Source organism: Pseudophryne corroboree, chromosome 3 (genome assembly GCF_028390025.1).
Source record: "Pseudophryne corroboree isolate aPseCor3 chromosome 3, aPseCor3.hap2, whole genome shotgun sequence".
NCBI lineage: Eukaryota > Metazoa > Chordata > Amphibia > Anura > Myobatrachidae > Pseudophryne > Pseudophryne corroboree.
The window spans coordinates 425,727,116-425,742,473 of NC_086446.1; the positions used below are offsets into that span (position 1 = coordinate 425,727,116).

The following is a 15,358-nucleotide window of genomic DNA, read 5'->3' on the forward strand; positions in this document are numbered from 1 at the left end:
CCCCGTCAAACGCAGCCGCGCTAAATCGGGGTAAAGAAACGGACCCTGTTGTAACAGGTCCGGACGTAGTGGGAGCGGCCAAGGATCGTCTGCGAGTAATCCGCGAAGATCCGAGAACCAAGCTCTCCGTGGCCAATGAGGCACCACTAGTATGACTGTGACGAACTCTCTTTTGATCCGTTTTAGCAATAGCGGGAGCAGCGGAAACGGTGGAAACAGATACACTAGACTGTATGGCCACCGGACTGTGAGAGCATCCACCGCCACTGCCTCTGGATCTCTCGTTCTGGATACATACTGGGGCATTTGATGATTGTGGCGAGATGCCATCAAGTCCACCTGCGGGTAACCCCACCTCTGGACCAGCATGAGAAATACTTCTGGATTTAATGCCCATTCTCCTGGATGAAAATCCCGACGACTGAGATAATCCGCCTCCCAGTTGTCCACTCCCGGAATGAACACTGCCGACAATATGACCTAGTGGTATTCTGCCCAATTGAGGATTCGAGCTACTTCCCGCATTGCCATGCGGCTTCTCGTTCCGCCTTGTTTGTTGATGTATGCGACCGCCGTCGCATTGTCTGATTGCACCTGAACCGCCTGTGCCTGCAGGATGTGCACTGCCTGTCTCAATGCATTGTAAATTGCCCGGAGTTCCAGGACATTTATGGACAGCAATCTTTCGTGATCCGCCCAGAGACCCTGCAGCTGAAGATTCTGAAATACAGCTCCCCAACCTCTGAGACTTGCGTCTGCCGTGAGAATTATCCAATTCCAGGTGCCGCACTGTTTCCCTGCGGTTAGATTCTGTACCCTGAGCCACCAGAGTAGAGACACTCTGGTCCTTGGAGACAACCTTACCCTGTGGTGAATCTGTAAGTGTGAGCCCGACCACTGTGCGAGCACATCCAGTTGAAAAGGACGTGAGTGAAATCTCCCGAACTGAAGTGCTTCGAAAGCCGCCACCATTGTGCCTAAGAGGCGAATGCACAAGTGAACCGAGACTGTGCGTGGCTTGACCACTAATTGTATAAGATGACGAATGAACCGTACTTTCTGTTGGGGTAGGTAAATCCTTTGGTCTACCGTATCGAGAATCATACCTAGGAACTAGATGTGACTTCTTGAAGTTGACAATCCAACCGTGGTGAACCAGAACATTTTATGTCAGCAATGCCTGTTGAAGGAGTATTTGTTGAGACGGAGCTTTGATGAGCAGATCGTCCAAGTATGGAACCATTATCACTCCTAGAGATCTGAGATGAGCTATCAACACAGACATCACCTTGGTGAATACCCGAGGTGCTGACGAGAGGCCAAACGGTAGAGCCTGAAACTGATAATGGTTCTGTCGTATTGCAAACCGCAAAAACCTTTGATGAGGAGGCCAAATCGGAATGTGTAAGTACGCATCCTTGAGATCCAGCGCAATCATAAACTCCTGTGGCTCTAGACCTGCAATTACTGATCGTAGAGATTCCATCTTGAATCTGTAGTAAGTGACGTACTGGTTGAGGCCCTTTAAGTTCAATATTGGCCTGACCGAGCCATCCGGCTTCGGTACTACAAACAGACTGGAATAATAACCCTGACCCTGTTGGTGCACAGGGACCGGACCCAAAACTGCTGCGTCCAGCAAAGACTGAATGGCAGTCTGCAGAATCGCCCTCTTGTCGTCCGACCGAGGCAGTCCTGTCCTGAAAAACCGCATTGGCGGGAGACAGTCTAACTCTATTTTGTAACCTGTTAAAACTAGATTGCGGATCCACCCATCTGTGGACGTCTGAAGCCACGCCAACTGGAATGACTGAAGACGTGCTCCTACAATAGGAGATCAGAGATGGGCTGGGAGCCCGTCATGCCACTGGCTTACCGGTGACTTTAGTATCCTGAGTGGTATTGGCTCGTTGGAAACTACGTCCCCGACCTCGTCTAACTGGTGTGGCCGTTCCCCTGCCACGCCCGCGAAAGGACTGAGGTGTAAAAGATTTGAACGCCGATCCAGAATATCTTTTTCTAGGCACTGTTGGAGGAAATGGTAAGAAAACCGACTTTCCTCCCGTGGCCTCAGAAATCCATTTGTCCAATTCAGGACCAAATAACCTCTCGCCCTCATAAGGTAATGCTTCTATTCCTTTTTTGACCTCTGCCTCAGCTCGCCAAGAGCGTAGCCAGAGCGCACGTCGTGCTGTGACTAGTGATGAAGAAAGGCGAGAAGTAAGCTGACAGACGTCAGTAGAAGCTGTACATAAATAGTCAGCCGCTTCCCAGATTTGATCAGCGAGAAGTATAAGATGATCATCAGTTAAGGCAGATCTGAGTTCTGTTATCCATACCATTAGTGCTTTAGTTACCCAAATGCCACTCAACCCAGGTCTAAGCAGCACTCCTGCCGCTGTATACATGGACTTCAGCATAACCTCTATTTTACGGTCCGAAGGGTCCTTGAGTGTAGTTGCAGCTGGTACTGGTATGGTTAATTTCTTTGTAAGTTTAGACACAGATGAATCCACCAACGGCGGATTCTCCCATGTAGCTGTCATAGACTCTGGAAACAAATAGCTAGACCTAACTCTGAGGTACAGAAAACCGTTTATCCGGATTCTTCCTTGTTTCTAGTAACATTTTATTAAGAGATTCTGACACAGGAAAACAAACTGGAGTTCTTTGTCGTTTAGTAAAAACGACCTCATCATGGGCGTGGCTTGACACAGCATGGTGTAGGCAGCTTCCTGCCAGAGCTCCTGCTAATATCCTGATCTATCTCCTGTTTCTCTGGTGTGCTGTGGCTGAAAATTTCTGCAGGAGTGCAGTACTCCCCTCTGCTCCTGCAGTGTGAATTTTGGGATCCTCGGTGCCAAGAGTCCTAACTTACTGGCTGGTGCAGTCTGTGACTGGATCCTGAGGCAGACTCTGCTCTCAGTGTGGCTGTTGCTCCTGCTGCAGCTCTGCCCTCACTCAGCTGCTGGGGCCAGTGTGCTCTGCAGAGGTTTTGGTGGCAGCATCCTGTGGATTTCTGTGCCCTGTCTCCAGCTTTGTTATAATGTGTAAAATCTACCACAACTCTGTAGCTGGTGAGCAGGATGGCTTTGCTTCTATGTGCTTTTATCCTGATTCAGTGCAGCAGCTCTCAGGGCCCCTTAGTGAGACTTTATCTGCACCACTTACTATTAAACTACAGCAGGTGCTTACCGCTGTGGGTTCTTCCGAGCAACGAATTACTAATAGACTGGAGGAGCTGAGGGATGACCTTACGCATATTCACCGTGCACTACGGCTGGTGATGGCGCGTGTGGATCCTCCAGCGGTCTCTAGAAACATAGAAACATAGAAACATAGAATTTGTCGGCAGATAAGAACCACTTGGCCCATCTAGTCTGCCCCTTATTTTTTTTTTATTTTTTTTATATTATTTTTTAACACTAACCTTATTTGATCCTTATTTCTTTGTAAGGATATCCTTATGTCTATCCCATGCATGTTTAAATTGCTCTACTGTCTTAGCCTCTACCACCTCTGATGGGAGGCTATTCCACTTGTCCACTACCCTTTCTGTGAAATAATTTTTCCGCAAATTTCCCCTGAACCTCCCCCCCTCCAGTCTCAGTGCATGTCCTCGTGTCCTATTGCTTCTCTTCATTTGGAGAATGTTTCCCTCCTGGACTTTGTTAAAACCCTTGATATATTTGAAAGTTTCTATCATGTCCCCCCTTTCCCTTCTCTGCTCCAAACTATACATATTGAGATTTCTTAGTCTTTCTGGGTATGTTTTGTGATGTAGGCCATGCACCATTTTAGTTGCCCTCCTTTGTACAGTTTCTAATGTATTAATATCCTTTTGAAGATATGGCCTCCAGAACTGAATACAGTATTCTAGATGAGGCCGTACCAATGACCTATACAGTGGCATTATTACTTCTTTCTTTCTGCTGCTGATTCCCCTCCCAATGCAGCCAAGCATCTGACTAGCCTTCCTCATTGCCTTGTTACATTGCTTACCTGCTTTTAAGTCATCTGAAATAGTGACTCCTAGATCCCTTTCCTCCTCAGTAGTTTCCAGTATAGTGCCATTAATACTGTATTTAGCTTTAGGATTTTTGAGACCCAAGTGCATGATTTTGCATTTTTTGGCATTAAACTGTAATTGCCAGACTCTTGACCATTCCTCTAGTCTACCTAGATCCTCAATCATTTGTTTTACCCCACCTGGTGTGTCTACCCTGTTGCATACCTTTGTGTCATCTGCAAAAAGGCATACTTTCCCTTTAATGCCATTTGCAATGTCACCAATAAAGATATTAAAAAGCACTGGTCCAAGTACAGATCCCTGGGGTACTCCACTGGTAACATTTCCCTCCTGTGAATGCACTCCATTTACCACAACTCTCTGTTTTCTATCCTTCAACCAAGATCTTATCCATTCAATAATCCTAATATCCAATCCCAAACTTTCAAGTTTATTTAGCAATCTGCGATGTGGAACTGTGTCAAAAGCCTTACTAAAGTCTAGATAAGCTATATCCATGGCTCCACCTTTATCCATCACTTTAGTCACACAATCAAAAAAGTCAATAAGATTTGTTTGACATGATCTCCCCCCAGTGAATCCATGCTGTTTGGGATCCAGTAAATTGCCAGATTTGAGATAATCTACAACTCTTTCTTTTAGGAGTGTTTCCATCAATTTCCCTACTACTGATGTAAGACTCACTGGTCTGTAGTTGTTTGCCTCTTCCTTGCTTCCACTTTTGTGCAGTGGGACTACGTTTGCTCTTTTCCAGTCCCCTGGAATTTCTCCTGTAGCTAATGACTGGTTGAATAATTCTGTCAATGGTGCTACCAGCAACTCTTTAAGTTCTTTTAATATCCTTGGATGTATCCCATCTGGCCCCATAGATTTGTCCACTTTCAGCTTTGAGAGTCCTGTTAGGACCTTCTCCTCTGTAAATGTACTTGTTTCATTTTCCTGAATATCCCTGCAACTTAACTGTGGCCCCTTCCCCTCTCTTTCAGTAGTAAATACTGAGCAAAAATAATCATTAAGATGATCTGCTATTAAATTGTCTCCTTCAACAAGACTCCCAGTGTCCGTCTTTAGTTTTATAATTCCGCCTTTTGTTTTTCTCTTTTCGCTTATATACCTAAAAAAAGTTTTGCCTCCTTTACCCACTGACTGGGCCATTTTCTCCTCAGCTTGTGCCTTTGCACATCTGATTACCTTCTTTGTCTCCTTCTGTCTAACAAGATATATCTTTTTGTCTTCATTATTTTGTGTCTGCTTATATTTCCTAAAAGCCATCTTTTTTGCTCTCACAATATTTGCTACTTCTTTTGCAAACCACACTGGCTTCCTTTTCCTTGTGTTTTTCCTAACAGTTTTGATACAAAGGTCTGTTGCCTTCAATATTGCACATTTGAATGTTTCCCACCTCTCCTGCACTGTTTCCAAGTTCCTCCACTCTGCCAAAGAATCGCTTACACATTTTCCCATCCCTACAAAATCAGCCTTCCTAAAATCCAACACCTTTGTTTTTGTATGGGACGAGTCAGTCTCTGTCTTAATGCTGAACCATACTGCTTGATGATCACTGGATCCCAGGTTTTCACCCACTTTTACGTCCGATAATCTGTCTCCATTTGTAAGTATTAAGTCTAATATTGCGTCTTTCCGAGTGGGCTCCCTCACCAATTGGTGGAGGGATGCTCCCTGAAGGGAATTTAAAATGTTCCTACTTCTAGTGGAACTAGCAACAGACACCTCCCAGTTTACATCTGTTTCTTTAGTGGTGATTCCATGGTCCCGCGTGAAGATTCAATCTGCAGTCACACAGAGTCACTTATCCGATGAAGAGGGAGAATGGCGATGTAACATCCTCCAGTTTGCTGGCAGTCCGCGAGAGGGAATGGCTTTCCACTCTAATATTTATTTGGAACAGTGGTTCGGTGTAACCCGCGGATGGAGGTTTTTGTCCCTAATCCGGTTTTCTTCAGCTGCCACTTGTCCCTATACGTTTATTTTGACACAGATGTGTGTGACGGCTGATGGCACAGTTTATCCTTCTGCCCACTCTCGAGGGACTGTCATTTGGCTGGATTACTTTGTTCCAGGGTGGACTCATCCTCCGGACTGATTTTGCTCACCTTGGGACTGGGAACAATTATCACTGGCTGCTGAGACCCTTACTGTGCTCTGTTCTGTATACTGATTCTCGTTAGCTACTGCGTAATTTCATATTGTTTGCACATCCTTTCATAGTTCCAGTTGTGTTATACTGCTATTTTTGCGCTCAGTCTAGATATTTGCATACAACTAATTATTTTCCAGGAGAATTCTGCTCTAATGTTTAAGGCCATTTATTTAGTGTTATTGTCACTTATATAATTATTTGTCTGTTTTCTGGCTCAGTGTATCTAAACCTACTGTATGTGCATTTTCACTATTTTGCAGGAGCAACTTCCCATATATAGGTTGTGGTCATTTATTTTAATGCCGCAGCCACTTCTCTTTATATTATGTCTGTTCTTTAGACTCAGTTATCTTGGTATTTGCATTATACTTTACTATTCTATGGGTATAACCTGCTCTATTTAGTTTATGGTCTTTTATTTAATTGCCCCTTTAATTTACAGTATATTGTGTGCTTATCCTGTAGCTACAGTTTTGTTGTTCTGCTATCCTCGTGCTCATTCTAGCTAAATATTTGCGTGTAACACTTACTTTCCGAGAGAATCCTGTTCTAACTGGTGTATGGCCCTTAATATAGTGTTACATCAGTATTATGTCTGTTTTCCAGGTCCTTGTATCTAAGAACGTGTGCACTTTTTACCATTTTGTCAGAGAAGCTTGACATACTTAGTCTGTGGTCGCTTGTTTTAGTTCCACAGCCATTTATATTTATATTCTTTCTTTAAGCTCAGCTAACTCCGTATTTGCATACTACTTTACTATTCTGCGGGTGTAACCTGCTCCACTTAGTTTATGACCATTTATTTTAGCTGCCCCTGTCAATTATACGGTATACTTATCCTGTGTTATGGGGTTGGGGGGTGGGGGGATGTTAGGCATTTAGGTGTAGTGTAGTTAGGGATGGGGTTCTTATGGGGATCCAGGTATGCCTAGGTTGGGGTTAGGTTATACAGGGTGGGGGGTTCTTGGGAGGTTTGCTTTGGGTGTCTTTATTTTATTTTGTGTATTTGTTTTGTTTGTAGGTTAGGGTATATGAGGTGTGGGGGAATGTGAGGCTTTTTGTTTTGATATTCTGATGGATGTGAGTTATTTATATTTTCATTTATGGTATGTCACCTGTGCCCCATTATAAATCTGGTTCTCTCATGTGTACACCCGAATGGCGCCTTCGGGTGGCGATTAATTTATCCGTGTTTGATTTGGGGTATTCTGTATGTCATGGTTTTTACTATATCCTGCTATTGTTCCATTTCTCATGTCCGATGGCTTGGTGGCTAATCTTTATTTTGTCATTTATACACTGTTTATGCCCTCCTGTATTATTCCTCATGTTTGCCTTACAATTCATATGCCTCTTTAATGTCTGGGTGTAACTTTTGAAATTTCCAATAAAAATTACACAATTAAAAAAAAAAAACGACCTCATCATTTGTCAGAGGCTCCTCAGTTTCTGTAAAATTCAGAGACTGACGCACTGCTCTGATGAGATTATCAATACCTGGCCTGTCAAAATCGTCACCCTCTGACTGCTGGTCTACTTCGCCCTCCTCACCCATATCTTGTAAAGTGAGGTCTGGCGAAGAATCATCAGACATTAACATAGCAGCCGGTAGCTTATAGGAAAAATGAAACTTATCCCCTTTAGTCAAAGAAGATCTGGACCTTTGGTAAGGCTGAGACCCCTCAGGAAGTTCTAGCGGTCTCACCCTAGATTCAGATCTTGCCGCCTCTCGCTCCTGCCGAGAGGCGGCCAACTCTGATTGCAATCCAGCTAAAACATCTGCTAATATAGCCCATGGCGGGTCCGGGGTTGAAATGGGATTTGATTTGAAACCGGAGCAGGAATTGTATTTGTTTCAGAATTTACAACACATACTTTACATGTGGTAAATCCATCAGGTAATACACCCTTACAGACATTGCAGTAAACCTGCTTCTTGGACTTTGCTGGTGTCTTACTCATTATGCCAAAAAAAAAAAAAAAAACAATACAAATACAAAGACAAAGAACCTGTGCGACTCAGTAAATAGCACTAAGGTGTCTCTATATCTCTGGCCAAATGTGCCAGTAATATGTCTGATCCCAAAATCCCCCTAACACCCCAGCGCCTTCAATGGTGGAGAGATGTATACAGGGAATTCTGGAAAAAAACAGGAAAAACAGGAAGCATGGTTTATATATGTCCCCATGCTCACAGAATATCACAAAGTGCAAACATTAATCTATGTAGCAGATTATACTTAAATGCATATATTCCTGTTACTTATCTATACAGCGCTGCTGGCTCTGTGTTAGGTCATACATACTTTCAAAGAAGTGTGCCTCCCCCTCTCCCCCGTGCTCCGTGTACCGCTACTCTGTACACGGAGACCGGCCTTGTGCGCCCTCCGGAAGTGCATCGGAGCAGACGATATGCCGCGTGGAGCGGCCTCCAAAGACCAGCGTGGCTCAGCGCAGCGGAAGAGACATTAACACAGCGGCGCTGGAAGCGGCGGCGGGCGGCTGCGGGCAGCGGCGCGGCACAAATACACACACAGTAATCCCACACAGCGGGGCGGCAGCATGAGCTGACCGCCCCAAACAACATACCTGGACCCTGTGGTGAGGGCAATGACGGGGCTTCTCTGTAAGCACTGTCAGCCTTTTACTGCAGGTGTCCTGCACGTGGAAATGAGGGAGCTCTTCTAGAGAGGTCCGACACCCACAGCTGCAACAACAGCTTTCACTATCCCAAACCCTCGCCTTCTTGGAAGGGGGAAAGGGATGTTTTCAAAAAATAATCAAAGAAAAAATCAATAATTGTGGATCCACTTCCACAAGCCTAGTTGCTCTGTGAGCACCGAAAAAACACTGAGGTACTCTGGGATATGGAGGGGAGATATAGTCAAAGTTTAACTGTTCAGTGCCTAGTTCCAGTGGAACCGTCCATATTCCAAGAGTACTCCAGTGACCCCTAGTGGATGAAAAAGAAATACAATTAATCTGTAATTTCTTTCAAGTGGTGGGCGCCGACTGCCCACACCGCTAGGCTGCGGCACCGAGGAAGTTGAAAAGAGCAGAGTGTGATAGTGGACTGGACACTCGAGATGGCAATCAGAGGCGTATAGATCCAAACCATATAACACTCACTTGCGGTGTTGTAGCGGGAGCCGCCAAAGACGTGCTTGTAGATATGGTCAGTGTCTGGTGATAGCAAGAAGCAGGATACCAGGCGGGATGCTAGGAGGAATGCTTGACGTGTTTCTCAGCCTCAATCCTGGGGCTTCTGATGAAACAGAACCTAGGGGTGCTAGGGATTTCTAATTTTTTTAGTTGCCTCAGCGGTGTTTTAATACACTTGTATGTCAAATTTCACGATCTTCGCTTGTAAACTGTGGATTAGTATAGCAAGAAAGAGAGACAAATTTTCACTTTTATATAGTAGATATCTTTTATACTTGATGTTTAGTCCCTATTACAGGTGACAAACACAACAAGAGGGAGAGTAGATGGGATTAGAGAGCTTCTGTGAGCTCAATTTTCTCACTCTGCACTGCCTGGGGGGGTGGGGGAGTCACTACACCGCTGAGGTCCCTGGGTCTACCCCTCAGTGGGACAAAGAAACTGAGGAAGCGCTGGGTGAGGTAGGTACAGCCACAGCCTACTGATGTTGTGCTGGGCTGTGACCCTGTTACACAGCGGCCTCCTGTGTGCATGCTTCTGCTAGTGCAGCTCTGCATTGCCAGCTCTATCAGGCTCCCTGCTGTGTTTTTTGCGAGGGGTGCAGCGATTCACTATGGGGGGCTAGCACTCGCCCGACATTCCCACAGGTGGGAGTTTCCTCGGTGCTTGGGAGCCTCTTTCCCTCTCCAGGCTGCCTCACAGCATAGCTCCGCCCCCAACTGCCATTTTACATTTCTAACTGGGGGGAGGGCGCGCTGCCTATCATCCTCTGCACACAGGCCTGCACAATAGCAAGTATTGTGGGTCTACTGCTGAGAGCAGTATTTAGCCTAACAGCTTTGGCACATTACAAGTGATTTACTTGTGTCCTTTTTTCAATGCCTTTACTAGCTGCAATGTAACATATAAACTGGGACTACTACCGAGTATAGTATTTAGACCATAGACTTTCACACTTAGAAGTAAACGAGATTTATAGTAAGAACTTACCGTTGTTAAATCTCTTTCTCTATCGTCCTAGTGGATGCTGGGGTTCCTGAAAGGACCATGGGGAATAGCGGCTCCGCAGGAGACAGGGCACAAAAAGTAAAGCTTTACGATCAGGTGGTGTGTACTGGCTCCTCCCCCTATGACCCTCCTCCAAGCCTCAGTTAGATTTTTGTGCCCGGCCGAGAAGGGTGCAATCTAGGTGGCTCTCCTAAAGAGCTGCTTAGAAAAGTTTAGCTTAGGTTTTTTATTTTACAGTGAGTCCTGCTGGCAACAGGATCACTGCAACGAGGGACTTAGGGGAGAAGAAGTGAACTCACCTGCGTGCAGGATGGATTGGCTTCTTGGCTACTGGACATTAGCTCCAGAGGGACGATCACAGGTACAGCCTGGATGGTCACCGGAGCCTCGCCGCCGGCCCCCTTGCAGATGCTGAAACGAGAAGAGGTCCAGAATCGGCGGCAGAAGACTCCTCAGTCTTCTTAAGGTAGCGCACAGCACTGCAGCTGTGCGCCATTTTCCTCTCAGCACACTTCACACGGCAGTCACTGAGGGTGACTGCCCCTCCCAGGGCGCTGGGAGGGGGGCGCCCTGGGAGGCAAATGAAAACCTATTTTGGCTAAAAATACCTCACATATAGCCTCCGGGGGCTATATGGAGATATTTAACCCCTGCCAGAATCCACTAAAGAGCGGGAGACGAGCCCGCCGAAAAAGGGGCGGGGCCTATCTCCTCAGCACACAGCGCCATTTTCCTCACACAGCTCCGCTGGTCAGGAAGGCTCCCAGGCTCTCCCCTGCACTGCACTACAGAAACAGGGTAAAACAAGAGAGGGGGGGCAAAATTGTGGCAAAATTATATTATTAAAGCAGCTATACAGGGAGCACTTATTATAAGGCTATCCCTGTCATATATAGCGCTTTTTGGTGTGTGCTGGCAAACTCTCCCTCTGTCTCCCCAAAGGGCTAGTGGGGTCCTGTCTTCTTTAAGAGCATTCCCTGTGTGTCTGCTGTGGGTCGGTACGTGTGTGTCGACATGTATGAGGACGATATTGGTGTGGAGGCGGAGCAATTGCCAAATATGGGGATGTCACCCCCTAGGGGGTCGACACCAGAATGGATGCCTTTATTTATGGAATTATGGGATAGTGTCAACACGCTAAAGCAGTCGTTTGACGACATGAGACGGCCGGACAATCAATTAGCACCTGTCCAGGCGCCTCAAACACCGTCAGGGGCTGTAAAACGCCCTTTGCCTCAGTCGGTCGACACAGACCCAGACACAGGCACTGATTCCAGTGGCGACGGTGATGAATCAACCGTATTTTCCAGTAGGGCCACACGTTATATGATTTTGGCAGTGAAGGAGGCGTTACATATTGCTGATACTACAGGTACCACAAAACAGGGTATTATGTGGGGTGTGAAAAAACTACCTATAGTTTTTCCTGAATCAGATGAATTAAATGAGGTGTGTGATGAAGCGTGGGTTGCCCCCGATAAAAAAAATGCTAATTTCAAAGAAGTTATTGGCTTTATACCCTTTCCCGCCAGAGGTTAGGGCGCGCTGGGAAACACCTCCTAGGGTGGACAAGGCGCTCACACGCTTATCAAAACAAGTGGCGTTACCCTCTCCTGAGACGGCCGCACTTAAAGATCCAGCAGATAGGAGGATGGAAAATATCCAAAAAAGTATATACACACATACAGGTGTTATACTACGACCAGCTATAGCGACAGCCTGGATGTGCAGTGCTGGGGTAGCTTGGTCAGAGTCCCTGATTGAAAATATTGATACCCTGGATAGGGACAATGTTTTACTGTCTTTAGAGCAAATAAAGGATGCATTTCTTTATATGCGTGATGCACAGAGGGATATTTGCACACTGGCATCACGGGTAAGTGCTATGTCCATTTCGGCCAGAAGAAGTTTATGGACGCGACAGTGGTCAGGTGATGCGGACTCAAAACGGCATATGGAAGTTTTGCCGTATAAAGGGGAGGAGTTATTTGGTGTCGGTCTATCGGATTTGGTGGCCACGGCTACAGCCGGGAAATCCACCTTTTTACCTCAAGTCACTCCCCAACAGAAAAAGACACCGACTTTTCAACCGCAGCCCTTTCGTTCCTTTAAAAACAAGAGAGCAAAGGGATATTCATATCTGCCACGAGGCAGAGGAAGGGGGAAGAGACTGCAACAGGCAGCTCCTTCCCAGGAACAGAAGCCCTCCCCCGCTTCTACAAAAGCCTCAGCATGACGCTGGGGCTTCTCAAGCGGACTCGGGGGCGGTGGGGGGTCGTCTCAAGAATTTCAGCGCGCAGTGGGCTCACTCGCAGGTAGATCCCTGGATCCTGCAGATAATATCTCAGGGGTACAGGTTGGAACTAGAGACGGATCCACCTCGCCGTTTCCTGAAGTCTGCTTTACCAACGTCCCCCTCCGACAGGGTGACGGTCTTGGAAGCCATTCACAAGCTGTACTCTCAGCAGGTGATAGTCAAGGTACCTCTTTTACAACAAGGAAAGGGGTATTATTCCACTCTATTTGTGGTACCGAAGCCGGATGGCTCGGTAAGACCTATTCTAAATCTGAAATCCTTGAACCTGTACATAAAGAAGTTCAAGTTCAAGATGGAGTCACTCAGAGCAGTGATAGCGAACCTGGAAGAAGGGGACTTTATGGTATCCTTGGACATCAAGGATGCGTATCTCCACGTTCCAATTTACCCCTCACACCAGGGGTACCTCAGGTTCGTCGTACAGAACTGTCACTATCAGTTTCAGACGCTGCCGTTTGGATTGTCCACGGCACCTCGGGTCTTTACCAAGGTAATGGCCGAGATGATGATTCTTCTTCGAAGAAAAGGCGTATTAATTATCCCATACTTGGACGATCTCCTAATAAGGGCAAGGTCCAGAGAACAGCTAGAGATGGGATTAGCACTGTCTCAAGAAGTGCTAAAACAGCACGGGTGGATTCTGAATATTCCAAAATCCCAGTTAATTCCGACAACACGTCTGCTGTTCCTAGGGATGATTCTGGACACGGTTCAGAAAAAGGTTTTTCTCCCGGAGGAAAAAGCCAAGGAGTTATCCGAACTTGTCAGGAACCTCCTAAAACCAGGAAAGGTGTCTGTACATCAATGCACAAGAGTCCTGGGAAAAATGGTGGCTTCTTACGAAGCAATTCCATTCGGCAGATTCCACGCAAGAATTTTCCAGAGGGATCTGTTGGACAAATGGTCAGGGTCGCATCTTCAGATGCACCAGCGGATAACCCTGTCTCCAAGGACAAGGGTATCTCTTCTGTGGTGGTTGCAGAGTGCTCATCTATTGGAGGGCCGCAGATTCGGCATACAGGATTGGATCCTGGTGACCACGGACGCCAGCCTGAGAGGCTGGGGAGCAGTCACACAAGGAAGAAACTTCCAGGGCGTGTGGTCGAGCCTGGAAACGTCTCTTCACATAAACATTCTGGAACTAAGAGCAATCTACAATGCTCTAAGCCAGGCAGAACCTCTGCTTCAAGGAAAACCGGTGTTGATCCAGTCGGACAACATCACGGCAGTCGCCCATGTGAACAGACAGAGCGGCACAAGAAGCAGGAGTGCAATGGCAGAAGCTGCAAGGATTCTTCGCTGGGCAGAGAATCATGTGATAGCACTGTCAGCAGTGTTCATCCCGGGAGTGGACAACTGGGAAGCAGACTTCCTCAGCAGACACGACCTTCACCCGGGAGAGTGGGGTCTTCATCCAGAAGTTTTCCACATGCTGGTAACCCGTTGGGAAAGACCAATGGTGGACATGATGGCGTCTCGCCTCAACAAAAAACTGGACAGGTATTGCGCCAGGTCAAGAGATTCGCAGGCAATAGCTGTGGACGCGCTGGTAACGCCTTGGGTGTACCAGTCGGTGTATGTGTTTCCTCCTCTGCCTCTCATACCAAAAGTATTGAGAATTATACGGCAAAGAGGCGTAAGAACGATACTAGTGGTTCCGGATTGGCCAAGAAGGACTTGGTACCCGGAACTTCAAGAGATGATCACGGAAGATCCGTGGCCTCTACCTCTGAGAAGGGACTTGCTTCAGCAGGGTCCCTGTCTGTTTCAAGACTTACCGCGGCTGCGTTTGACGGCATGGCGGTTGAACGCCGGATCCTAAAGGAAAAAGGCATGCCGGAAGAAGTCATTCCTACTTTGATTAAAGCAAGGAAGGAAGTAACCGCGCAACATTATCACCGCATTTGGCGAAAATATGTTGCGTGGTGCGAGGATCGGAGTGCTCCGACGGAGGAATTTCAACTGGGTCGATTCCTACATTTCCTGCAATCAGGATTGTCTATGGGTCTCAAATTGGGATCTATTAAGGTTCAAATTTCGGCCCTGTCGATTTTCTTCCAGAAAGAATTGGCTTCAGTTCCTGAAGTCCAGACTTTTGTTAAGGGAGTGCTGCATATACAGCCCCCTGTGGTGCCTCCAGTGGCACCGTGGGATCTCAATGTTGTTTTGGACTTTCTCAAATCTCATTGGTTTGAACCACTAAAAACTGTGGATTTGAAATATCTCACATGGAAAGTGACCATGCTACTAGCCCTGGCTTCGGCCAGGAGAGTGTCAGAACTGGCAGCTTTATCTTACAAAAGCCCATATCTGATTTTCCATTCGGACAGGGCAGAACTGCGGACTCGTCCGCATTTTCTCCCTAAGGTGGTGTCAGCATTTCATCTGAACCAGCCTATTGTAGTGCCTGCGGCTACAAGCGACTTGGAGGACTCCAAGTTGTTGGACGTTGTCAGAGCTTTAAAAATATACATTTCAAGGACAGCTGGAGTCAGGAAATCTGACTCACTGTTTATACTATATGCTCCCAACAAGTTGGGCGCTCCTGCGTCTAAGCAGACTATTGCTCGCTGGATTTGTAGTACGATTCAGCTTGCACATTCTGTGGCAGGCCTGCCACAGCCAAAATCGGTAAAAGCCCACTCCACAAGGAAGGTGGGTTCTTCTTGGGCGGCTGCCC

The 15,358-nt window shown here is 46.7% G+C and overlaps 1 protein-coding gene across 4 annotated transcripts in view; it reads right to left on the reverse strand.

Moving 5' to 3' along the window:
- The window catches only part of IFT52 (intraflagellar transport 52), a 120,744-nt gene that overhangs the window by 33,624 nt on the left and 71,762 nt on the right, over positions 1 to 15,358 (reverse strand). Inside the window, exon 1 of one of the 4 annotated variants that reach the window (XM_063960296.1) lies at positions 9,321 to 9,507. The exons of the other annotated variants lie outside the window; for them this stretch is intronic. The gene's annotated coding sequence lies outside the window, so the exon portion shown is untranslated. Of the gene's footprint in view, positions 1 to 9,320; positions 9,508 to 15,358 lie in introns of those variants that run through there. 4 annotated transcript variants of the gene reach the window in all.